The sequence below is a fragment of the Rhinoderma darwinii genome, chromosome 8 (genome assembly GCF_050947455.1).
Source record: "Rhinoderma darwinii isolate aRhiDar2 chromosome 8, aRhiDar2.hap1, whole genome shotgun sequence".
Classification (NCBI taxonomy): Eukaryota; Metazoa; Chordata; class Amphibia; order Anura; family Rhinodermatidae; genus Rhinoderma; species Rhinoderma darwinii.
This window is the reverse complement of record NC_134694.1, coordinates 69,903,434-69,931,402: the sequence shown is the minus strand read 5'-3', so window position 1 is coordinate 69,931,402 and position 27,969 is coordinate 69,903,434. Positions and strand designations below refer to the sequence as shown.

Here is a 27,969-nt window from a genome sequence, read left to right as displayed (position 1 = left end):
CCATATACAGATATATGCCAGTACATTAACGTTTAAAAAATAAAGTAAAAACATAAAGTAATGTTAAATTTTTAAAAAATACACATACACCTTTTTTACAATAAACATTAAAATAAGTCTCAATACATAAAATATACACATATTCAGTATTGGCACGGCCGTAATAACCTGCACAACAAATTTTTTTAATTATTTATGATGTGTACGCTGTAAAAATTTTTAATAAAAACTGCTTTCTATCACTTATTGTGGGGCACAAGGTGCGATGAATTTAGCCTCCATGTGCCTCACATTAATAGTAATTAACCTCATCTTGTACCTTACATATTAACCAATTATGACTGAGAAACCTGATGGGGTTAATAACTATTAATGTGAGGCACGTGGAGGTTAAATTCATCATCACACCACGCGCCTCACATCAGAAAATGGAAGAACTTTTTTTTTTATTACGGTTGGCAAAGTATCGAATTGGTATCGAAATCACAATACTAAACAAAGTATCGGTATCGAAGTCCAAATTCTGGTATCGTGACATCCCTTTGTGTGTTATCCCTGTATGACATCACTTTATGTATTTTCCTTCATTAGGGAAAGACTTGTGTCACAGAATGGAAAATAAAACAATTATTAGCTGTGTTTATTAGTTCTAAACTTGCTGCTGACGTTGTCAGTGGAGTAAGGCATAATTTTCACATCTACTATGGGACCCCATGGTTGCTTGTTATGCCCCTGTGTGCATCGTGTTTGTGTATTGGTTAAGTTAATGCAGTAAATTTACCATCATTCTTATATGAAACTAGAGATAATGTAACATGTATATAGAGAACAGTTTCTATGTAATCTTGTTTAATGTTTTCTATTGTTATTCAGGACTGTATGCTACACGGTTGAAAATGTGGAGTACCTAATACTTGTTGCTCTTAGCCATGATTCATGTGATCATTAGAACGTTACTATGACTCTGACTCATTTAATTGATCTTCCTCAAAATATCATATATCAAGATGCCTTTTTAAAATTAATTCTAACCCTCAAAGTCTTGTCTACATTTGTCATAGTTGAATGCACTCTATTGTGCCTTGTAAGCACTCTGGTTCTCTGTAGTGTTGTCTAAACAAGGAGTCCAAAAACACTGCTGCCCCCCATGATCCCTAAATTATTTCCCATATATCCAGTACTGAGAACCTCCATAAACATTTGCATACATATGTGTGAATGATATTAGCAGCTTACTTCTTCTGGTTTAGAGGGCCTTACCCATCAACCACAGGTATAGTTATAGACACTGGCGGATATTAGCTTGATTAGAATGCCATTTAAAGGGTTTTCCAGTAATAAGAAATTGAGGGTAGGCCATCATTATCTGATCGGTAGGGGTCAGAATCTCGTCACACACGACTCTCGGCATCAGCTGTTCTGAAGGGGCCGCCGTGTTCGTACGAGCGCTTATTCATTTGCATTAATTATTTGTTCGTATAGTGAATCAACGATACACTTGTAGCGGCAGTTCACAGTATTACAGACTTCTCCCATTGACGTAAATGGGAGTAGGCTGTAATAATGTGAACCACCAATACAAATGTGTCAGTGATTCACAGTACAAGCAGTGACAGTAATGAAGGGCACGAGCGCCGCGGCCCCTTCAAAACAGCTGAGTGGTAGGGGTGCCAGAAGTCAGACCCTCACCGATCAGATATTGATGGCTTATTCTGAGGATAGGATTCACTGAAGTAATTAATGAGTAAAAAATGTTTATTTTTATTAGATAACTCTCTAAAAACAGGGGTACAGTCACCACTGTGAATAAAGCCCCACCGTGTTTGTTTAAAATCGTATTAAATTGTAAATAACAATCTCCAGTTCATTTGTGAACCCTCCTCTGATTGTATTTGAAAGATATAGATTGGATCAGCGTTTAACATTGGTGTGTCAGTGTATGGGAACCTACAAAAACACTGGAGCCTGCTGTTACCGCTCCTAAATCCCCCAGTGCTGGGGTTACCCAGCGATACCACTGTAACCTACGCTATAATCCCTTCTCCACTGACCCTACGCGTTTCTGTATACTAATTCATCAGGGGTCTGTATTTGTCAAAGTCTGGCCAAAGCGCCAGTGATGTAGAACTGTAACAGATATTCTGTTACACACACGGAAGCGTGCTCGCATGGATATCAGCGGCACGGACTCAGAGTTTATATAATTAATACTCCTCCCCTTGGGCAGAGGATAGGCCATCAATTTTCTCTCTCTGGGAAAACCCCTTTAAGTACAAATTAACCAGACAACTAATCCGAGCGATATCTTTGGTCCATGACTGGACAACTCCTTTAAGACTTGCACATGTCTAAGCAGTGAAGGATCCTCCATCAATAGCTCAAATAAGCGGGTCACTGTGGTGCTTGCCGGAATGTCTGGAATACCTGTGGCTATAACAAAGTAGGTCTTAGATTCCAATTTTTCTTTACAATGGCATCTAAAACCATAAATATAATATTACTATATATATATATATATATATATATATATATATATATATATATATATATATATATATATATATATACATACAGTGAAGGAAATAAGTATTTGATCCCTTGCTGATTTTGTAAGTTTGCCCACTGTCAAAGTCATGAACAGTCTAGAATTTATAGTCTAGGTTAATTTTACCAGTGAGAGATAGATTATATTTAAAAAAAACCAGAAAATCACATTGTCAAAATTATATATATTTATTTGCATTGTGCACAGAGAAAAAGTATTTGATCCCTTTGGCAAACAAGACTTAATACTTGGTGGCAAAACCCTTGTTGGCAAGCACATCAGTCTGACGTTTTTTGTAGTTGATGATGAGGTTTGCACACATGTTAGAGGAAATTTGGCCCACTCCTCTTTGCAGATCATCTGTAAATCATTAAGATTTCGAGGCTGTCGCTTGGCAACTCGGATCTTCAGCTCCCTCCATAAGTTTTCGATGGGATTAAGGTCTGGAGACTGGCTAGGCCACTCCATGACCTTAATGTGCTTCTTTTTGAGCCACTCCTTTGTTGCTTTGGCTGTATGTTTCGGGTCATTGTCGTGCTGGAAGACCCAGCCACGAGCCATTTTTAATGTCCTGGTGGAGGGAAGGAGGTTGTCACTCAGGATTTGACGGTACATGGCTCCATCCATTCTCCCATTGATGCGGTGAAGTAGTCCTGTGCCCTTAGCAGAGAAACACCCCCAAAACATAATGTTTCCACCTCCATGCTTGACAGTGGGGACGGTGTTCTTTGGGTCATAGGCAGCATTGCTCTTCCTCCAAACACGGCGAGTTGAGTTAATGCCAAAGAGCTCAATTTTAGTCTCATCTGACCACAGCACCTTCTCCCAATCACTCTCAGAATCATCCAGATGTTCATTTGCAAACTTCAGACGGGCCTGTACATGTGCCTTCTTGAGCTGGGGGACCTTGCGGGCACTGCAGGATTTTAATCCATTACGGCGTAATGTGTTACCAATGGTTTTCTTGGTGACTGTGGTCCCAGCTGCTTTGAGATCATTAACAAGTTCCCCCCGTGTAGTTTTCGGTTGAGCTGTCACCTTCCTCAGGATCAAGGATACCCCACGAGGTGAGATTTTGCATGGAGCCCTAGATCGATGTCGATTGACAGTCATTTTGTATGTCTTCCATTTTCTTACTATTGCACCAACAGTTGTCTCCTTCTCACCCAGCGTCTTACTTATGGTTTTGTAGCCCATTCCAGCCTTGTGCAGGTCTATGATCTTGTCCCTGACATCCTTAGAAAGCTCTTTGGTCTTGCCCATGTTGTAGAGGTTAGAGTCAGGACTTATTAATTGAGTCTGTGGACAGGAGTCTTTTATACAGGTGACCATTTAAGACAGCTGTCTTTAATGCAGGCACCAAGTTGATTTGGAGCGTGTAACTGGTCTGGAGGAGGCTGAACTCTTAATGGTTGGTAGGGGATCAAATACTTATTTCTCTGTGCACAATGCAAATAAATATATATAATTTTGACAATGTGATTTTCTGTTTTTTTTAAAATATAATCTATCTCTCACTGGTAAAATTAACCTAGACTAAAAATTCTAGACTGTTCATGACTTTGACAGTGGGCAAACTTACAAAATCAGCAAGGGATCAAATACTTATTTCCTTCACTGTATATATATATATAGATAGATAGATAGATAGATAGATAGATAGATAGATAGATAGATAGATAGATAGATAGATTATACACTCTAAACTTGGCCCTGACTAATACATTAGGTTTGTGATTACAATAATAGACAGGTAAGGTGGTTTACGGCTATATGAATGCAGCTTGAATTGTTTGTTCACCATGTCTGCCTTTAAATCTTGGACTCCATGTGGAATTACGGTGTTTCCTCTTTTTTTAATGTGCTACACTGATGCAGAACACAAGCAGACATTATATTATGTCCTCTAAGATAGTTATCCCATGCTCAACTGTATTTGCTGCTATTATATTAGACTCAATCTATCAGAATGACAGAATGACTTGCGGACATAAATGTTGTTTATGATGGGTGAAGTAGGAATAACCTAGGTTAAAGGTTCCACAGAAAGTAGAGGTCATTAAGGGTACTGAGAAGCATCTTACGTTTTATTTTTATTGGGAGGAAAATCTATGCAATGATGTCATTGTCTACTCCTGAGGGATAAAGATCTGTCCATGGTCACATGATGGACACACAGGTGCACAACTCCTTACAAGGCAGAGCTCTGATACTCATTTTGGGGTCAATTTACTATTCAAAATGCGCCACAATTCTGGTGCACATGCCGTGTCACATTTATTAACTGTTTTAGACACTTATTGCACCTAGCTTGATAGGGGGACGTGGCTTATATTAAAATGGGTGTGGTCTAGCAAAAAGGGGATGCAGCTTGACTTTTTAGCGCAAAACAAAACAAAGCCAATTAAGAAGTGGTATAAAGAAGAGAAAAAGATCTAACATGTCTAGCAAGATGCTGTAAATTGATCATACAGCATGAACCACTGTGATAAATTTGGCGCATCTTCCGACTGCCTTATCTAAGTTTACGCTGTCTAAATTTGAGACCGTATTAGTAATTCTGCTCCGTGGCTCCTGTAATCAGTTCTGCACCTGTGTGTCTATCACATGACCATAGACAGTGTCATTCACTGAATGCAAAAATTTTAATTTCCTGTTGTGTAACTGCAAGCAGAGATCTTGAAGCTGTGAGGAATTGAGACAGCGGGTATATTGAAAAATGTTATACCTTTTCATTACTCAATAAATAACATTTATTGGCTGAAACCGTAATTCCCCTCTAATTGTATCTTTTACAACATAATGGAATTTTTGCAATATCACAAACTTCCGCAAATAACTATTAAATCTCATTACTTAAATAAAAGGACAGAATACGCTCAGTATATGAGACAGTAAATGAGTATAATCAAGTCATGTCATATTTCTATATATTTAATAGCACATAAAATACTTTATAACAGAGTCATAAACCTGTGAAAAATTCTCAAATATGTCCCTCCCATAAGAGCCCTGTGAAGGCTCTGCCAATATCTGCACTTAGTAAAGAGTGAGCTGTAAATCTGTGATGAAAGCATGTTTTATAGCCCACTATACAGATAAATTGTGTAAAAAGCTGACAAGGTTTTTACCCTGTTGATCTCCTAATTTTTCACCAGTTTATACCAGGTGAAAGGAAAGACGCTCGCCGCTGCTGCGGTGAAGAATGACAGAGGTAGGAAGCTAGCCATTCATCTGATTTGTGTTTGTTTTTACTGGAGCTCTAAATGTAATGCCGGCTTCTCAGCTGGGACAGATACATTGCTACTGGCAAAGAGAGTGCTTTATTATCAGCCTTCTAACAGCAACACAAAGCACCAAGGCAAGAATACAATACGCAATGCGAGATCAAGTAGAAGGCGATAGAAGCAACATTACTATACTGACATTCACTGTGTCTACTGGAAAGAGGCTTCACTATTCGAGCAAAAAGTTTTAAATTTAAAGTTAAATCATGATAAACAGGGCATACTAACGGCATGTTCACACGTGGCGTATTCCTGCAGACACTGTCCGCATCAATGCCGCACATAATCTGCGGTGCAGATTCCGTTGCGCCTTTGCCTAAAATGTGACGTAAATTGCTGCGGATTCAGGTGAAGAGCACATCCCGCTCTCTTTTAAAACATTCCATCTCAGTCTGGCTATAGACCTCGAAACACATAGGTCCAGCCAGAATGATGAAATATCCTGTTCGTGAAAGCAATCCGCAACGCAACACACATAACATCTGCGGATTTCATTGCGTAATTTTGCAACTCCATTGAAGTCAATGGAGAAATTCCGCCACAAGTACGCATCAAGTACGCAACAGCCAGTGTATGCTGCGGACACCAAATTCCGCACCGCAGCCTATGATCCGCAGCGGAGTTGTCCGCAACGTCTGCGCGAAGATAACTAAAAAGCTGTGGAAACCAATGGACAGACTGTCTGCTGCGGATTTCCAGTGCGGACTGTCCGCAGCGGAATTCCACAGCAATTCCACCATGTGTGAACGTGCCCTAATTGTTTTTTACTAAACTGTCCTCCCATAAGAGGGTCAGAACTCATAGCATTCATAGTCAGTAGTAGATGTAGCAGAGTCTAAGGGTATGTTTGCACGCTTAGCAAAAAATGTCTGAAAATGACAACTCGCTTTTTCGCAGCGTATTTTATAGCCGTTATTGGAGCTGTTTTTCTAGAGACAATGAGGCCGTTTTTCGAAAATGAGACGTAAAAAAACGCCCCGTCGATACAGAAATACGCCTGAAAACGCTACGTGTGCACATACCCTGACAGTTCTCTACTGAAATGCATTAAACAATGTACTGATCCTTGTGTTTCATGCAGCTCATTGTTTGGAGGAAGGCTATAAAAAATATTAATTAAAGAGCAATTACCTAATAGAGGGTTAATAATAGATTCCATCGAACTAGCAGCAGGAGAGATATAAAACTAGAGTAGAGAAGCCATATTCCCTGAAGTCGCCTTGAGTTTCCGCCAGCAACTTGCACGGCGGTCTGCTGTAGCCGAATAAATATGAGGAAACTATTGTGTATGCAATATACCTCCAAGCAAAAGCGACTCTTTATATATGATATATATACTGTACCTACTACAATAATAGATGTCAGAACTGCACATACACATGCAATAGGGGTCTAAAGTTGATTGTTGTGTTTAGTTCTTTTTGCTTTTTTATTATTATTTTTTCAATGCCACGCCATTACTAAGCGTAAAATGCAAAGAGGAGAAGTCTATTGCTGGAGGGGAGATAACTTCCTCCATCTGCTACATCACTCATGAACAACTGAGAATACATTGCATTTTTGAGGTATATGTGTTCTCCGTGCAGGAGCTTTTATCATTTTATACCGTAGAAGTAACAATTGTTGGATAACGATGAGTGACAGTAGACCATAAAACAAGTACCTGCACATGACATAGAGAATAACAAACCCAGTGAAAATCTGCCCAGCGTAAAAATCGGATCTTTTTCCCGTTTACCTTTTTGCTAGTAAATTGCCCTTGTAAATGAGACTAATAAACGATGAGCTGATGCTAAGCTGCTCTAATGTCATATACCCAGAGCATGATATTGTTTACTTGTAAAACACACTTCGCTTCAGCAGAAATTAAATCAGACTCATTGTTACGGCCCTTCTATGTCTATATGTATAAAATGTTTCCTATTAAACACAAACTTAGAACAAAGCCAGCGCTCAGGGAATGATTCCTTCCTATGACCGTGATGCTGCAATGTTGAAATGATTATATTGCGTTGATAAACTCAGCAGCGTGGTATCCATGCGCCAAGTCCTGATTAATATCCCCTGATGTGTCCTTGTGAGCGCTAGCCCCAGGGGCCACAAAGAGGGAGGGCAATCAAATTAGAAAGGGGTGAGCGGAAGGACAATTCCACCGCAGGAATACAGAACAAGACAAGGCCAAGAAAAGCTCCCAAGACAAGGCCAAGAAAAGCTCCTCTCATGCGCTCAATCCTGGTTCACAGTGTTTGTGTGAACTGCACCAGACTCCTAATAATCTGACATCCACACCTCACAAGTTTGGAGAAAAGCGCTAAAATATGTTATCGCTGAGCACGAAAATATAACAGGGACTGAGGCTGCCATAAATATAAATGAACAGAAGACAGATTTACTAAACTGACTAAGATTTAGGCAGCATAAACTTAGATCCGGCAGCTGAAGATGCGCTAAATTTATCAAAATTGCGCACGCTATACGATTAGTTTTTCAGATCTTGTTAGACACTTTCCCCTTCCCTATACCAACTCTTGGTTGGCACAGCTTCCGTTTGGCACATTTTAAGCCACACCCTCCCCTTTAAGCCACACCTCTTTTTAAAAGTGTCTAATGAGGCGCAAACATGTTCTTTTTGGTGCATTTGCGTCATTAATTAGTCTAAAAAGACACATTCCAGACACATTCTAGACTCAGACATAACAATAAATCTGCCCAATATCTTAAGCATCAAGTCGCCGTTTATTTGAGGTGATTACAATCGTATAGCTTAATACAGTACTGTATAATGTATCGCACATGTTTTAAGAATCTGTGGGCCAACCGTGTAACCGCTACGCTAAGTATTAGGCCCCATGCACATGACCGTAGTTTTCTTCATAACTACGGATCTGTAATTACGGCTGAAATTGCGGACCCATTCATTTTTATGGGCCACGAACACCTTTCTGTATATTTATAGACGTGTGTCCGTGCCGTAGAAATGATCCGCAAAATATAGAACGTGTCCTATTCTTGTCCACAATTGCGGCACAGACTCGCCCATAGAAGTCTATGGGGGCTTCAGCAATTGCGGACGGCTATGGCTGTATATCCGTAGCCGTCGGATCTGTATTTGCGGACAGTAAAAACCCTTACGGTTGTGTGCATGAGGCCTAACTCCTGTAACCATTAAGCTTTGTGCCCCAGCCAGAGTGAAATACTTGTTACTTTGAACTGTACTGTGTCTGCCTCGAATACTACGCCATCCTCAGGTGGGGTCAAGTGTCAGGGTCAAAGGCCACACTCCAAAAACTGACCCTTTTACAAATTTCTTATCAAAAATGCAAACAAAATTACAAGAATTTTATGTTTCATTTAATTTCCAATAACACAGTTTAAATAGATCTGTTAAAACTCAGCAAGAAAAAAGTTCCAAAAATACATATCAAAACTTTCCTATAAAACCCAACAAAAATCTCACACTAACATCCCCAACTGCTTCAGAAGCAAACTGCCAAAAAACAGGACAAAAAAGTCATTTTAGCTTTCTGTATCTTCGCAACCACACAAGCAATCAACCTAAAACTTGGCACATTCACTGACACGAAGGATCTCACTGCGCGGGCCAAATTTCAAGCAAAAGGCTTTGGCGGCACAATTATAATGCAGAAGAAAGGTTGACAACTATGGTGCAGGGAGCTACAATTCATATGCAACTATGGTGCTGCCAAAGCATAGAAGTCTAACCCATAAATGTTGGGTTACGAAAGGCTAGAATAAAAGATTTTTAATACTCTGTTCGGGACTTACATTCAATGTGCAACTTTCAAGTGTGCCATTTAATGTATGCCCCACACCTTTGCAACTGTATGCCCCCAGGCAGTTGCATACATTTGCCATTGACTCCTATTGTAAAAAAAAGTATACGGCAATATTTCCTTTTTTTTAGCAGGACCCATTGTACTAAAAAGCATAGCAGACTATGCTTTAATACAGTTAAGGCTCAGTTCAGATCATATCTGTGATGTACATTTGTGGTATACCACCAGGAGCATTTCCCAGCTTATCTGCCAACCCTATAGACTTCCATTAGTCAGATGTATGCCAAAAGAGTGTCCTTCTGGCAAACATTTGGCCAGTATATTATTGTATACTTTTTTGTTTAACCGTTAAGTATATGCTTTTTTACCATGGGAGCCAATGGCGGACATTTGAATTTTTATAGGCATGCAGTTGCGCAGGTCTGGGCCATATGTTCTGTGGCACTTTTCAACCATACATGCTAAACGTAAGCTCCTAATGCGGTGTGAACAGACCATTAAAAAAATGTAAAGTGGCGTATATACAGGCCAAACATATGCCAAAAGCAAACTCTTTTGTTTTATGTTTGACTAATAGGAGTTTATTGGTATGTTGGCATGCAGTATAAGTCTGGAAGTGCTCCTGATGTGTCATACCCCTGATGTATACTATCACATCAAGTTATATCAGTAAGCCTAGCTTAAAAAACATAATATTTAAAATCAACCCCAAAAAATTACTAGGTAACTGTGACACATATACTGAGACATATGAGCCTCAATAAGGGAGGTCTTCTTTAAGGGAAGGGTTCTGGCACTTATACAGATGTGTCCACCCTTACCTATGCTTGAATTTGATAAAGGACTCCAATTTCTCATGAAATCAATTCAATAGAATATCGCGATGTGCTAGCAAAACCCTTGACATGCTGCAATACACACCACAACCCATAGGTGGCATCATATTGACACATAACACAAACATCTTATGACAGAGTATCGCAAAATCATGTCTTTTTTCAAAGCTGGTCATCTTGTGCCACACATCTCAGGATATATTGAGAAAAGAGGAAAGGTAAGGAAAGATATATGCAGCCTACTAAAGCAATATTATTACTTCTCTAGTCACAAAGTGGTTCACAGCCCAGAAATTTTTATTTTCTATTAACAATACACATGACATAGAGCAGTGTCACTGCAACAGGAATATTCACCATATCTGTCAGAGCAGTCTTAACGTTTAAAATGAAAAATGTGGCATTTGACGGCACCATGTGCCACGGTGTTTACGATACATTCATCTTGTGAAGCCGAGGCGCTTGCGGCAGCAAGATTTACCCTTTGTCTAAATTAAATCTATTGACCACAATCCATAACAAATCACAAATGGAATGCTTCAAATCAGCCAAAGCTGAAGGTCTGTATCAATTTTTGCAGAAGCACCATTCATTCGACAATATTAAGAAACATTTCCAGACACCTTTATTTTTTGCCATCCTTCTTTGCTAAAGACAGAAAATCCTTAATAATGTTTGCAGGTAATTACTGCTCCTGACTACCGCCGACGCCTGATTTGCAACAGTAAGGTGACGATAATGTGTTTCCCAACCTTGTCCAAAAAGAGTATGGGCAGCACAGCAGAACATAAACCTCAAGGGTATCGGGGTGCAAGCCTCCAGGGGTCCGACTTGTAAATCCCCAAATGTAAATAAAACAGGAAGAAGAGGCAGCACTCCAAAATGGAAAATGTATTTATTCACCCATCAGTGAGGAAGGATAGCTATCTTTTTGCACTGATGGGTGAATAAATATCTTTTCCATTTTGATACGAACTTTGGAGTGCTGCCTCTTCTTCCTGTTTTGTGTTTCCCAACCGGATACACGTAATACACATAGGGTGATAGCTATACTGGCAAACTTTAGAGAAAAGCTCTCAAGTCAAATGTGCCCTTTTATTAGAAACCTGTTGTGCAAACCAACACAATCATTCCAGGTGAAGGATTTTCACCAATATTCAGGCTGGGCAGAATACGTATTTATCAACAGTGGCAATTCTTCAGTAGGAGTAAAGTCAGCTCTGGGATAGGTCTGTTCAATAATAATGGGTACATGTTGCAATTTCCACAATTACTTGACAGACAAGGCTTATGACTCGGGCCATTTTTCACAGCATCTGAGTGGCACACGATTTTTCACGGACCCATTTACTTCAGTGTGTGAACGGGGTCCCTGGAGACGCATGAGACTCTCCGATCCGAGGAAAGATAAAACATGTCCTATCTTTCCACCGATCACGGACGGGACACGGGCGGCACACACGGTCGTGTGCAAGAGCCCTTAGAATAAATTTACATGGCCAATACCACCCACACATTTCTCACCAAAACCTTTCCTAAACGTTTACTGCTTATACTGTGGCTAAAATTCCCAATACTGCAGGCAATATTGGAAAGCATGAGTGGCATAATACACTCCTAGGAATAGACTATAAGGCTAGGTTCACACACGCATTTTGTGGTGTCCTGACGTTAGGAGTTTTCAAATGTATGCATAAGCCAATCTGCTAAATATAAGGTAACATTCCCCAAATGTGTACATCAACTCCAAAAGGATGCCGAGCTCACATGATGACCCAGAATGATGGAAAGGAAACTCCAGAGCATCTAGCTAAACATCTCCAAAAACCTGCTCAGACAGAAAAGAAGAAAAGTGTAGCTCAGGTTTTATGTCCGCAGATGACATTGGTGGGGATCCATGAGCTGTGATCACAACTTCGTTCCTATCACAGAAACTCCACTTATGGAAGGTACTGCACATGTTCTGATGACATGTGAGAAGATAGTCTTAACTGGAGCTTCACTTTGAGCAGCTTGCTGTTTGTTTTTTTTGTAAAGGTTGGAGTATAATGGAGTGATTGGTTTTTGCTGTATTTGGTTATAGGAAAGTCTTTAGGGTGTTCGAAACAGTTACCTAATATTAAAGGGATTTTTTGGAACTAAAACATTGATGGCCTATCCTTGTGGCTGAGCTGCATCACCAGACACAGCCACACATACAGACGAGTCGCTGTGCCAGGATAAACAATGAAGGGCTCTTTTCATTCTGATTATCAGACCCAAATACACAGAATAAGCCTTCATTCACATAGAACTCAACTGATTTGCGTTATTCTGCTGTTACGGAAACAAACAACCGTCTTAAAATTCAAATTTTTTGCTTTAAACATAATGTATATCCGACATATGAAATTCAATTATGTCAAATCTTGAGCAAAAAAAAAATGGCCTATGCTATACCCATGCTAGTGTGAATGAAGTCTTACAGATAAAATATCGTGATGGGGACCAAAAGTGAGAAAAAAAGGACATTTCAGGGGCCACTGACATCTATACAGTGAACATACAATGGCTGCTCTGTTATGCAGGAATTAGCATTGTCTTAGGCCTCATGCACACGACCGTAAAAACTCCCGTTATTACGGGTCGTAATTACGACCCGTAATAACGGGCTCATAGACTTCTATTGGCCACGGGTACCTTCCCGTTTTCTTACGGGAAGGTGCCCGTGCTGTTGAAAAAGATAGAACATGTCCTATTTCAGGCCGTAATAACGGCACGGGCAGCCCATAGAAGTCTATGGAGCTCCCGTAATGACGGGTGGCTACGTGTGTGCACCCGTCATTACGGCAGCGTTGCTAGGCGACGTCAGTAAATAGTCACTGTCCAGGGTGCTGAAAGAGTTAACTGATCGGCAGTAACTCTTTCAGCACCCTGGACAGTGAATTCTGATCACAACATAGAGCAACCTGTAAAAAAAAAGAAAAGACGTTCATACTTACCGAGAACTTCCTGCTTCTTCCTCCAGTCCGGCCTCCCGGCCGTTGCCTTGGTGACGCGTCCCTCTCGACATCCGGCCCGACATTCCTGGATGACGTTTCAGCCCATGTGACCGATGCAGCCAATCACAGACCAATCACAGGCTGCAGCGGTCACATGGACTGCCGCGTCATCCAGGGATGTCGGGCTGGATGTCAAGAGAGGGACGCATCACCAAGACAACGGCCGGGTAAGTATGAATTTCTTTTACTTTTACCTCGGAAAGGGCTGCCCCTTCTCTCTATCCTGCACTGATAGAGAGAAGGGGCTGCCGATTAGTGCAGTGCAATTTTGCAGAGAATACGTGCCCGTAAATACGGGTGGAATACGGGTGACACCGGGCCCGTATTTACAGGCACGGGTCCGTAAATACTGGTGCAAAACGGGTCGAATACGTGTGACACCGGACCCATATTTACGCCAGTATTTACGGGAGGGAAAAAATACGGTCGGGTGCATGAGGCCTTAGCCGCTGGATAAATATTTTCCATTGATGTTGTTTACCTCATTGCGGCCACGATGATACATGCAAGCACTGTATGTGCAGTGTACGAGAATGGTAACAGTAAATACAAAATACAGCGCTTGGTACAAGAAGTCCATAATTTTCTCGAATTAGTGTCTACATGAGTTCCCTCGGGCGTTAAATACATACTAGAATTTACTTGCAATATAAAGGGATAAAATAAGGTAATGGCAGAAGCTTGTGTCCAAAATACAGGACATAAAAATAACTTGCTTTTCATTTAAAAATGTTACAAAACAAATGTCCTTCCACTATGTGCCAAGAAATCTCTATATTTATTCCAGACCATCAACGCTCCATGTGATGCACCCTGAAGCTGAAAATCCAGAGAATGAAGGTCACATTGCAGTTTATAAGAAAATAAAAGAAAACGAATGGGTCAACACTAACGTACCATGCGGGCAGAGCTGCTTGATACACTTTGCATTTTTTGGTTAATCTAGAAGACACAAAGAAAATCTTAACATTTTCAGACACTTATGGGGTGGATTTATCAACAATTCTATGCCACCTATCAGTTGTTTTCTATTGAGACTAGCGTATGAAATGCCAGCCTTAATCCCTGTAAGGTGCCATACAAGAGAAGAAGAGATCATAAATCTCAGAAATGGGGGACAACGGTAAACAAGACAGTCAGTCCCTGTAAAATGTTCTATAAAACCAGACAAGATTATTATCCTCAGAAATGGGGGACACTAGTAAACAAGACAGTTAGTTGCAGTAAACTGCCAAACAAGATCATCAATCTCAGGAATGGGGGACACAAGTAAACAAGATAGTTAGTCCCTATAAAATGCTATACAATACCAAACAAGATCATGAATCTCAGAAATGGGGGACACTAGTAAACAAGATAGTTAGTCCCTATAAGATGCTATACAATACCAAACAAGATCGTGAATCTCAGAAATGGGGAACACTAGTAAGCAAGATGTTTAGTCGCTATAGGATGCTATACAATACCAAACAAGATCATCAATCTCAGAAATGGAGAACACTAATAAACAAGATGGGCATCCTCCCTTCTTATTGACCCCTTGAATGCTGTGGTCAGCTTTGATCGTAGCATTCAAGGGAATAGCGGTGGAGATTAAAGGTTTCTCTGATTTCCGCCGTTAGAGCGGGTCTGTGGCTGTGTAATACAGCGCAGGCAATGAAGACGGAGAACATGGTGGCCATTTTGAAGTCGGCCATTTTGTATCCAACTTTAGTTTTTTTCAATGGGAAGAGGGTCATGTGACACATCAAACTTATCGAGAATTTCACAAGAAAAACAATGGTGTGCTTGGTTTTAACGTTACTTTATTCTTTCATGAGTTATTTACAAGTTTCTGAGCACTTATAAAATGTGTTCAAAGTGCTGCCCATTGTGTTGGATTGTCAATGCAACCCTCTTCTCCCACTCTTCACACACTGATAGCAACACCGCAGAAGAAATGCTAGCACAGGCTTCCAGTATCCGTAGTTTCAGTTGCTGCACATCTCGTATCTTCACAGCATAGACAATTGCCTTCAGATGACCCCAAAGATAAAAGTCTAAGGGGGTCAGATCGGGAGACCTAGGGGGCCATTCAACTGGCCCACGACGACCAATCCACTTTCCAGGAAACTGTTCATCTAGGAATGCTCAGACCTGACACCCATAATGTGGTGGTGCACCATCTTGCTGGAAAAACTCAGGGAACGTGCCAGCTTCAGTGCATAAAGAGGGAAACACATCATCATGTAGCAATTTCAGATATCCCGTGGCCTTGAGGTTTCCATTGATGAAGAATGGCCCCACTATCTTTATCAGAAACTTGTAAATAACTCATGAAAGAATAAAGTAACGTTAAAACCAAGCACACCATTGTTTTTCTTGTGTAATTCTCGATAAGTTTCATGTGTCACATGACCCTCTTCCCATTGAAAAAACTAAAGTTGGATACAAAATGTCCGACTTCAAAATGGCCGCCATGGTCAACACCCAGCTTGAAAAGTTCCCCCCCTCCCATATACTAATGTGCCACAAACAGGAAGTTAATATCATCAACCATTCCCATTTCATTTAGGTGTATCCATATAAATGGCCCACCCTGTAGATTGAATTGTATTAATGATATGAGCATATAGGATGTATAGTAAGTAAAAGTGGACATACACGTGCTCTGTATTAGATTGATACTAGGCCCTCAGAATCGTTTCCCTTGGTGTTTACCATGGCACGTCAGTCCAACACTTCAGCTTCAACTTCAGCTTCTGCAAACAGCTTCTGCAACTCAACCTGTCTAGCCCTACCCCAAGGTGATTTAATTGCTGACCACCGTCTAGCCATTCACAGCACCACATCATATGAGCCTTCTTTGTAAATTGGTCTAACCATAATTTTATTTCTAGCATTCTAACACTAGAATGCATTCCCTGACCTCACAGCCGAGCCATCAGTTCAGATGAACTGACGGAATTGGCTGATAGCGAACTATAGAGTTTCCATGTATAGTGGATACATTGAAGCTGTATCCGAAAAACGAAAGAAATTTTTAATAAAAGTAAATTCAAAAAATGTTTAGAATCACATGACTTTGATTCAATTAATAATAATAATAATAATAATAATAATAATAAAGCTTTACATAGTCTTTAATACAATTACAATTTTGGTTTTGTTTCATGGTCACTGCTCAATAACTTATGTTGTATTATATGTATAGAGATTGACTTTGTTCAAACCTTTAACACAAGCCCAGACAGTATTTTTTTATTGATCCTTAAGGGAAATCTTAGGTATAAACAAAGGAAGAACCCATACAGCTGCCGTTCTCAATCTAAACCCCATCACAGTGTTATTTTGCTATTGTTGCAAGGACACAGAATACAGTTAACTGAAACAGGACTCCAGGGACTACTTAGCAGCCAAACTCCATTAGCAATGTCAAACTGTACTTTGGAGGTTGTAATACCTTTTAATGGGTTGAACGTATAAGTAAAGCAAGATAATCTGCAGCAAAAGATTCCAGAGCTTACTGAATATTAACCCCATTTAATCTTAATGTCTTTTATACTCATGATAATTCTGGAAAACCATAGACTTGTGATAATTATATATACATACTGTATATTAGGGAAGGACAAAATAATGTAGACTCCAGAACCCAGTTAGACCATTAAAGTAGCTCATTTTACTTTTTCAGTGACCTATCAATGATAAGTTATCATCATCAACAGAAAGTGAACCAACATAACAACAATGTCTACCTGACCCAAGGGGCTCGTCCAGCCCTGAAAAATAAAGATGCAGAGTATGATCCTCGGTGGATTAAAAAGGTTGTCTACTATGTGCGATCCCTATTTCTGAAAAGAGTCCCCCGACAAAAAGCTGATCACACGGTGTACCCCTGCTGAGACAACCAGCGATCAGTGTCTGTGGGTAAACATTGTAACAAGTGTTCCATTTCCCTGCAGCGCCACCACAGGGGAAATAAAGCGTTATACAGTTTTATTGAAATGAATTGGTGTAATGCATGGATGTGCCAGGTCCCTTCTGAATTCTCTAATCGGGTATTTGAAAATATTTTTTTTTCTCTAAAGAAGAATGTTTTTAGTCTCGAACATTGGGATTTATTATTAACCATTATTCTGAAGGACATCCTACCACCCACTCATTCAATCAATCACTGTTTCAGCTTATTTGTAAGTTTACACAGTAAATGATAGAAAGTGGTTTACATGACGTCTGATGTGCTAGACACAGGTTCACATCATATATCCATTAGACTTTATATGCAGCAGAGTATTATTGTGTGTGATAACTTCAGGACTATAGATTTTGCACGTAGCCTGCATAGAGTCTAAGAGAAGGATATCATTGCACAAGGTCTTGATACTGGTTTTTAATATGACTGTATACTATATACTGCTCTATATAATGGACTAAAGAAGTACAGAGCAGCACATGCTTTTAAAGAAAATGTGTTGAGAACATTATCAGATGGAGAAATGCCTTGAGAATACAATTACTAGACACCTAGCAAGTTGTTTGTACCTCTCGGAATAATGTTTCTAGAGCAGTTAGGCTGGGTTCACACGACCTATTTTCAGACGTAGACGAGGCGTATTATGCCTCGTTTTACGTCTGAAAATACGGCTCCAATACGTCGGCAAACATCTGCCCATTCATTTGAATGGGTTTGCCGACGTACTGTGCCGATGACCTGTAATTTACACGTCGTCGTTTGACAGCTGTCAAACGACGACGCGTAAAATGACTGCCTCGTCAAAAGAAGTGCAGGACACTTCTTTGAAACGTAATTTGAGCCGTTCTTCATTGAATTCAAAGAAGAACAGCTCAAATGATCGGCCGTCAAAGACGCCTCACATAATGCGAGGAGGAGCTTTTACGTCTGAAACGACGCAGCTGTTTTCTCCTGAAAACAGTCTGTCTTTTCAGACGTAAAAGCCAGTTCTCGTGTGCACATACCCTTACATGACCTGCACGTGTGGTTGCAATACACCTCTTCAATGCAAAGCAGTCTATCCATCTATGAATAGTAACTAATCTATTTCTTGTCTTATCGCTAAACCAAATGGGAGGTTTAATCTAACATGACATATATAAATATATACTAAAGTGGTCCCTAAACAGACATGTACTATTAGTAGGACTTCTCACAGAGCACCTGGAATAATTCTGTTTACTAGTTGGGCATATTGCTTAATAAACCACATGAATAATATTCTTAACCAGTTGCTGACTGCCCATAGACTATGGGCAGTCTATGTGTGGTCCACACTAAAGGCCCTTTTACACTGGCCAATTATCGGGCAAACGAGCGTTCACAGAATTGCCCTGTACGTCATTTATTACCATCAGATGTGCCATAAATATCATATAGATGCTGGTCCGAATTCCAGAGTTAAGGGGCGATTATCGGGCAGACAAGCGTTCACAGAACGTTTGTTGCCGATAATTGCGCTGTGTAAACAGGGCAACGATCAGCTGATGAACGAAAAAACACTCGTTCATCAGCTGATCGTATCGTTTTAAATACTGAAACTATTATCGTTGTCGGCAGAACATCTCCCTGTGTGCTGCCAACATGATACAAATGTATGGGGACGAGCAATCAGAGTATGAGCGCTCTTCCCCATACTAGCTTCTTGTGAAAGGAGCAAACGAGCGCCGATCAACGAGCTGTCCCGTTGATCGGCGCTTGTTTACATGGCGTACATCGGGCCGTGTACTACCAACTTTAGTGTTCCCCTTCATGCTCCTGCCGCTCCATCAGAGTTAAATATATTACTTATTTTAATACACAATATCAAAGCCCTATATGTTTTGAGAAAAAAAGAACAAATAAATATGGAATTGAAGAATAATTTGCTATTAAATTGGAATATGGCTAAAACCTGAAAATATGCCTGTCATGAAGGGGTTGGCATAGCAAAAAAAATCAATTTCCTCAAAACACATTTATGTACCAATATGCTAAAACATCGCCTATGGAACACTACGCAACACTCCCAGGAAGAAAGATAACTTCTAAATCTAAGGCCTTATTCACACAAGTGTGTATGATTTGTGTCCACAAAAAACTGAACATTTTCGTCCTTTTTCGTTTGTTTTCTTTTCCTCTGCAAGCACTTTCTAGTTTAACTTTTCTTTTTATTCTTATCTTTAGCAACTGATCCATGAAATACGGACTGCATGCTGATGGTCATCCTTGTGCTGACCGTTTTGTTTTCACACACCCAGAAATTTTAATTGGCGAGTCTGGTCTGCAAAAATTGGCCAATGATCGGGCAAACAAGCGTTCATATAAACGCTCCTTCCCAATCATTGCCCTTTGTAAACAGGCCAACGATCAGCCGATGTACACGCAAATTCCCGTATATCGGCTGATCTGCTGGTTTATGCAGCATGAAATATTATCGTTGTTGACAGCACATCTCTGTGCATAAACTGGGAGATGTGCTGCTGACATAATGGAAATGTATGGGGACGAGCAATGGTAGTAACGACCGCTTATCCCCATACATAACCAATCAAAGCTTGTTGTGAAAGGAGCAAACGAGCGCCGATCAACGCGATGTCTCGTTCAAAGCTCTACATTGCTATTTTTTATTTTTGATCTGCTAATTTCAGCCTTGCTGGTGCCGATGTTGCAAAGAGATGTCAGTAGATACACAATGGTGTATGCAGTCTTTAAAGAACTTGATCCAAATCCTCGTATTGGAAGAAATCTTGTACATAATGCGTTAAAGCCTAGAGCTGCATTCATAGTTCTGCTGATTGCTAATGGAAACAGTCAACAATTTGTCGACAAACAAAGCCCTAAAGTTTGACTGCACTCCTAGAATGTAAAGCTGGATTCTGGAAGGCTTAATTGTTCATCAGATCATCGCACAGTGAATGGTGCAATACTGGAATGACCACAGTCCAAATCCCCAGAATAAGCTCTGTATAGACATTCAGCCACCAAAGCAAGTTTGCAGATGTCACCTCTGCAGTCTACAGAATTGTGAATGCAGCTCTGGCCTGTAATACATGATGTAAACTGTAAAATTGCATTTAAAGGTGGACATATCCTTTAGCCACAGGACATAAGAACTTGATAACGTGTCATTATTGTGTGTATAATAGATTTGATTTAATCTCCATGATCTGTCTGGCATTAGACATCTCTAGCATTGCCAGTACAATCAATATAGTGATTAACTCTCATCTGAGGACTAATTCTGCTGCATTCACCTTGGTAATTCATTTGTCGTGAATTTCTGACCGTCCATAAATATCAATGGGAAATTAAGTCCAGGAAACGGCCACATCTGTACTTAAAATAACATATTATGAGATTTGGGAAAGGGACATGTTGCTTAGTGCAATTCTTACACTGTTAAAGATGGCACTCTTGGAAGACATCATACAATGTGATGGTTTCTGAGAGCAACATTCATTCAGCTTACCCAAAATATTAATTTCAATGATACTTATTGCCCTGTTATAAGAAATTGTTTCATGTCTTTGTGTATATGTGAGTACTATATTGTATATAAAGTTATAGCATTTGGCATTGGTCACCAAAGATACACACTAAAATACTAAGGGGTAAAAAAGAGCAAAAAACTGAATATAATCAAGTAAAAAGAATAATACAATAGTAAGGGCCATCAAAAGAAACATATCATAAACAGGGGTTTTATCATGAAGCCAGCTGCACAATTCATTATATTACACACAATTAGATATTGCGGTAATAGTGTTGCCAATTTTCACCCTGCGATGTGTCGGCCTACTTTTTCATGTGTCGTCAATCGTAAAGAGCAAGTTTTTGGAGTGTAAACATCCACAAACTAATTTACATGAGGACCTGTCCATTTCAGACTTAGATACAAACACATAGATCAGTCAGGATTGTTTACATAAGGATTAAATCTGAAGGGGACCAATGACCATGTGAAATATTTTGCCACATACAGAATAAGGACATTCAAGTGAACATAAAATATAGGCAGCTCCATGGGTATCACATGTAGCAGGTTTGTCACATTGTTGTGTCCATCAAAATAACCTATCTTCTACCTCTAGAACATGCAGGTGGAGTAGAGCTTAGTTTTGGAATTTAACTGCATTTTGAGTTCATCGTGATTAGAAGTTGGCTACTTTGTAGCCCTATGTAAAGCCTCACACAGAAATATCACAGTGAACTCACCTTTACTTCACCTGGTAAACCCAGCTCTGCTACCTCCCTAAGAGACAATTTTAACTATGGCAAATCTTAAAGCACTGAGATATCATCTTCAATTAAATACAAATTACATGGTTTATTGCTAATCACATATTATTATAATATCTGTCCGATTTTCCAATAAAAACGCTGCAGCATGAAAATGGTTAATCTTGATACGGAGAGACACCAGGAATCTGATACTGTAACTGAATGTTCCCAGTAGAGTTTTCCATTACTCTTGACACAGATGGTTAATTGTGTTAGCAACTACATTTTTCTCTAGTATTCATTCCAAGCAGTCATTCACTTAGGCGACTATTTGCCAGCTACCTCGTTAATATGTAAATGATCGCTACTATGTTGGCATTATTTTTACTTGTGAAATATCATTTTTGCCCAGTAAATCACTGCATGGTTGTATCCGCTCCAGAGAAATTCATTACTACAGATTGTACGCAGAGCACATCAGAACGTGGAAGGAACGAGAGGGAACAGCAATGGCCTTTGGCAAAGACAAAATCCACTTGTATCACACATTACTGCTTGAATATCACAAGTGCTCAGAGCAACACATTATGCACAAAATGATAGTTGTAAGATGGGTGTTGTATATTGCTGTTTAACAAACCTCTGCTCTCAATCATTCCCTGCTTGATGTACACATCAGGCCGCTAGTAAACATGACCATGTTCTGCATGAAATGTGCTGAGCATGACTGCACGCGTTCCATGCCACTCAATCTGCCATGAGGATGCTGTGATCAGAAGAAGAGCTGTTCACATAGTGGCCCTGGGGCCCAATGCAGGCCCTCTAAAAAGGGCTCCAATATCTATATACTGTATCATTATTACCAGTTTGTAAATAACTACATATATAGCCAACATCCAAATACTAAATAAAACCAAATTATTTGATAAACATAAATAAATAAATAAATAAAAGATTTAAAGAGAAATATTTAGACATTCGCTAGTAGTATACAGCAGGGCTAGAAAAATCTCAGGAGACAAGGAACCATCGTGCCTAGAAATGTGCCGCTGGTGCCTAACTTTATGGGTTGCTTTCTATTGCTGAGCCACTATACAATGCACATTGGCCCATGGGGATGTTTACCTGGCACCTAAACTGACATAACTGGGGCACCTGCTGTACCCTGGTATATACTACATTATTATATGTTTTCTAGATTTCCATAGTAATATTTTACTGTATATAGAAGAGTATTTATAATTGTTACATTTGGTTCTGATACAGTCTATGTTCCTGTGTATTTTAGATATTTTGACACAATAGAAAAATATAAGTAAGAGTGTTGTCCATGATATACCCAGGCATGCATACAACACTAGTACAGGCTTTCTGAAGAACATATAAACTTTACAGGATGTAAACTTTACAAGAAATACGTGAACGCACATATAAGTGGGCAGCTTTCAAGCACCCCAACAAATGATAGAAATGCCAAGCCATGTGCCCAGCTCCAGTGGGCAGAAAAGAGATGTACAAGTCATTTGGAGACCCCACTACTATGTACATGAGGTGTCATTTATTGAGTGAAGAGGCTGCATTTTGTCGGCAGGTTCTTTTATAGAGTTGATCCACATCATGGTAAATTATTCATGCTCATATATATGATTACAGTCGCCGTATCTATCCACCCACAGAACATCTGCAAATAAGCATGTATGCTCCCTATGAAAGTCACCAGCAGAAGGAGAATGTCAGGCAGATAAAGTAAATGTCAGGCTGAGCACATGAGCAGGGGGTGCTGCACTCTGGAGAAAAGGCTTTTGGGGAAACGTGAGGAGCCCTTGTCATTGGCTGGCTGCATAGGAGGTGCATGGCATCCCTGATGCTGGCATCTCACTGTGCCCTGCTTTTTAAAACAACTGCACAAAATGGACTAAGTTGAAGTAGAAGCCATTATAGAGAGTAGATTGCGCTGATCCTGGGAAGCACCTTCCGCCAGGTGACTCTTCACACATAAACAAAGCTTTCTACATGGATCAGACAATGCCAGCAGTGAACATAGGGCACCGGGAGAATATGCTGTACATACATGGGGCCTGCCCATCTCTCCCATGGTGCTGCTGTAGAGGTGCCAGAGGCCTCCATAGTGCATGGCAGGAACATGTTATCCCCACTTACCTAGAAGAAGGCAGCTGTACATGACTGGAGCAGGGGGTGCTGGTGGTGCTGCGCGCCCTCTCTCCTCCGGATCTGTGCCCTCTCTCTCTCTCTCTCGCTTCTATGCTGAAGGAGTCTTATATGGAGGATGGATGCGAGTGCCTCTCTTGGTGCAGTGAGTTCCCCGTGATGTGCTGGAGCAGTCAGTGCCCTCCTCACCTGTGCTGCTGGCTCAGTGAGTGCCCCCCGGGTGCTGGCTCAGTGAGTATCCCCCCACCCCTCTGCAGCAGTTACTGTGGCACACAGGCTGGCAGCCCCGGTTGCAGCAGGTGGATGCTCCTCCCTGTCTCTGCTCCTCCTGCAGGATGCTGCATCCTCCCCAGCGCGTACAGCCCTTTGTGCATCACCCTGCTCTCTATGTCCCAGGAGAAGAGGGGGTGGGGGCTGGAGACACTGGGCACTCACTAGTCCTGAGGTGCTGGACCAAGCATCCTCCTTCCTGTCCCCTGTCAGTGTCTTCCTCTCCCTGTCGTCATGCGGTGCCCGGCGCTGCCATTGTTTCCTCTGGTACAGGGCTCCGGGAGACGAGAGCGCGCTGCGACCTGTCATAAAGGGCGCGCACCCGGGAAGCGAGGATGCGCAGAGTAGAGGGGGCTCCTGGACGTGGACGCGCAGTGGAGAGGATGCTTGGGGGGCGGGGAGGGACCAAGCGGCACATGGTTAACCCTTATGATGGCAGAAGATGCCAGTGATTTATACCTCAGGTGCAATGAAATGACTGGGCGACTATATATAATAAATTAATAAATAGTGGGGTCATGGAAGGTGGCACACTGTGCTATCAGCTTGTAGCTGCCATATACCCACCATGACGACAAGGTGAACTGCCTAGCCGATAGAAGTTTTTTTTCCTTTAGTGGGAACTGCATACAATCTAATATGACCACGTTACACAATTTTGGAGGGTTCATCCAATGATCAAATTTATATGGGTGTCTCATGGGAAAGAAGGATAGGAAATTTTGGGTCTCAACATGCCCAATCCTATGTTGCCCAGGGTGGAGAGCTGCTGCCAGAGGTGCCTGGAGTTGACAGGTGTCTGGCAGAGGCAAAGCTGTGTGCACGGAACCTGTATGGTGGCATTTAAGACCCGTAGGCACTCTGTGTGCCAAGTCAGAGTACAAGCATTTATTCCATACAATTCATGAATATCACAGAAATGATCATTTTTCTGCCCGATCCATCAGTTTTCTCCATCAATAACTGATATCACTAATTATTTAGTACATTTAGGCCCCATGCACACGACCGTAAAAACGCCCGTAATTACGGCCCGTAATTATGGGCCCATAGACTTCTATTGGCCACGGGTACCACCCCGTATGCTTACGGGAAGGTGTCCGTGCCGTTGAAAAAGATAGAACATGTCCTATTTCAGGCCGTAATTACGGCACGGGCAGCCCATTGATGTCTATGGGGCTCCCGTAATTATGGGTGACTATGTGTATGCCCCCGTAATTACGGCAGCGTTGCTAGGCGACGTCAGTAAATAGTCACTGTCCAGGGTGCTGAAAGAGTTAGACGATCGGCAGTAACTGTTTCAGCACCCTGGACAGTGACTTCCGATCACAATATAGATAAAGCTGTAAAAAAAAAAAAGACGTTCATACTTACCCAGAACTCCCTGCTTCTTCCTCCAGTCCGGCCTCCTGGGATGACGTTTCAGCCCATGTGACCGCTGCAGCCAATCACAGTCCAATCACTGGCTGCAGCGGTCAAATGGACTGCCGCGTCATCCAGGGAGGTCGGGCTGGATGTCAAGAGAGGGATGCGTCACCAAGACAACGGCCGGGTAAGTATGAATTTCTTTTACTTTTATTACGGAAAGGGCTGTCCCTTCTCTCTATCCTGCACTGATAGAGAGAAGGACTGCCGATTAGTGCAGTGTAATTTTGCAGCCAAAAACATGCCCGTAAATACGGGTGGAATAAGGGTGACACCGGACCCGTATTTACAGGCACAGGTCTGTAAATACTGGTGCAATACGGTTCGAATACGTGTGACCAAGGACCCGTATTTACGCCAGTATTTACGGGTGGACAAAAATACGGTCGTGTGCATGAGGCCTTACATGGGGTAATGATCTACACAGAACTCTTGACCTTTAAGCAGATAAATAAGATTCCTTTGTTTTTCCTCTAGACAAGAAGCACTGGAGTAGTCATGAAATGGGTTTCCATGGTCGAGCAGCCGCACACAAGCCTAAGATCACCAAGCACAATGCCAAGCTTCGGCTGGAGTGGTATAAAGCATGCCACCGCTGGACTCTGGAGCAGTGGAAACGTGTTCTCTGGAGTGGTGTATCACGTTTCTCTATCTGGCAGTCTGATGGATGAGTCTGGGTTTGGTGGATGCCAGGAGAACGTTACCTACCAGAATGCATAGTGCCTACTGTAAAAGTTGGTGGAGGAGGGATAATGCTATGGGGTTGTTTATCAGGGTTTGGGCTGTTTCCAGTGAAGGGAAATCTTAATGCTTCAGCATACAATGAAATTGCAGACAGTTGTATGCATCCGACTTTGTGGGAACAGTTTGGGGAAAACCTTTTTCTCTTCCAGCATGACTGTGCCCCAGTGTACACAGCAAGGTCCATAAAGACATGGTTAGGTGAGTGTGTTGTGGAGGAACTCGAGTGACCTGTGCAGAACTCTGACATCAACCTCATTAAAAACCTTTGGGAACGCTGAATGTGAGCCAGACTTTCCTGTCCAACATCAGCGTCTGACCTCACAAATGCTCTTCTGGATCAATGGGCACAAATTTTTACAGACACACTCCAAAATCTTGTAGAAAGGCTTCCCAGATGAGTGGAAGATGTTATAGCCGCAAAAGGAGGCCCAACTTGGTGGTCCGGAGTCCACATACTTTTGGCCAGAAATCACCATCCTATAATACTCTTGACAGTTTTTTTTTTCACATCTGTGGCAGGCGTTTCTCTTTTAATAACTATCTAGATCACACTGAAATGCAGGCTGTTATATTCTAGGTGAGTTTACCATATGTTACATGCATTGATTGTTCCCTTGGTAGAGGTACCTGCACAGTCTCCTTCTTGTAGCCAATGGCATTTTATGGGTAGTGGCAATCAGAAGTCAGGCTGCTGTACCAACCAAGGACTTTTCCATTATACACTGGATTCATTGTAGTGGTATGTTCACACACATCAGATTTGTTGCAGACATTTCTGCATCTGAGACTCCGTTCCATACATGTGAATGGTGTTGTTTCTGCAGCATGTGCATGGAATTCACAATCCTCATTCAGATGACAGTGTCAGAAATGAAGACAAAGCATTATGAGAAGTTGTTGAATCTGCACAATACCTCGACCAGGGACATGAAAGACTCTGATTTAATACTTTGGATGGCAGATATAAAAGTTGATGCGAATTAAAATTGTGCTCTTAAAGAGGATCTGTCACTAGTTTATTAATGCCCAATCTCCTAACTACTCCAATAGGCGCTATGATGCTGATAACTACAGTGTGATTTGTTTTTTCAAAACATTTATTATTTGCAAAGTTAGAGTTAGGTCCAGAATTATTTGGATAGTGACACAATCTTCATGATTTGGGCTCTGCATGTCACCACATTGGATTTGAAATGAAACAACTGAGATGCAATTGAAGTGAAGACTTTCAGGTGTAATACAAGGGGTTGAACAAAAATATCCTGTGAAACGTTTAGGAATTGCAACCATTTTTCTACACAGGCTCCTCATTTCAGGGGCTCAAAAGTAATCTGACAAATTAACATTACCATAAATAAAATGTTTTTTGTAATACTATGTAGCAGTGGCGTAACTACCGCCGTAGCAGCCGGCACGGGCCCCCACCATGGCCAGAGGCTCCGCTAGCTGCCGCTATGGCTACTACAGCGCGACGCCACTGAACACTACGGCAGAGCAGGGAGGTATCTCCCCGCTCTGCCATTAAACAAAATACATGTATCCCCTATCCACAGGATAGGGGATACATGTGTGATCGCTGGCATTGATAGGGAGAACGGGGGACTGAAAGTCCCCTGAAGTTCTCCATCACAAACCTCAGACTTCCGGGGTCTGTGTTG

At 41.2% G+C, this 27,969-nt stretch overlaps 1 protein-coding gene across 1 annotated transcript in view; it reads right to left on the bottom strand.

The window, feature by feature from the left end:
* NEXMIF (neurite extension and migration factor) overlaps positions 1–24,495 on the bottom strand; it is a 450,341-nt gene extending 425,846 nt beyond the window's left edge. The window contains exon 1 of the mRNA XM_075835718.1: positions 23,864–24,495. The gene's annotated coding sequence lies outside the window, so the exon portion shown is untranslated. The remainder of the gene's footprint in view (positions 1–23,863) is intronic.
* Positions 24,496–27,969: the final 3,474 nt, after the last annotated feature.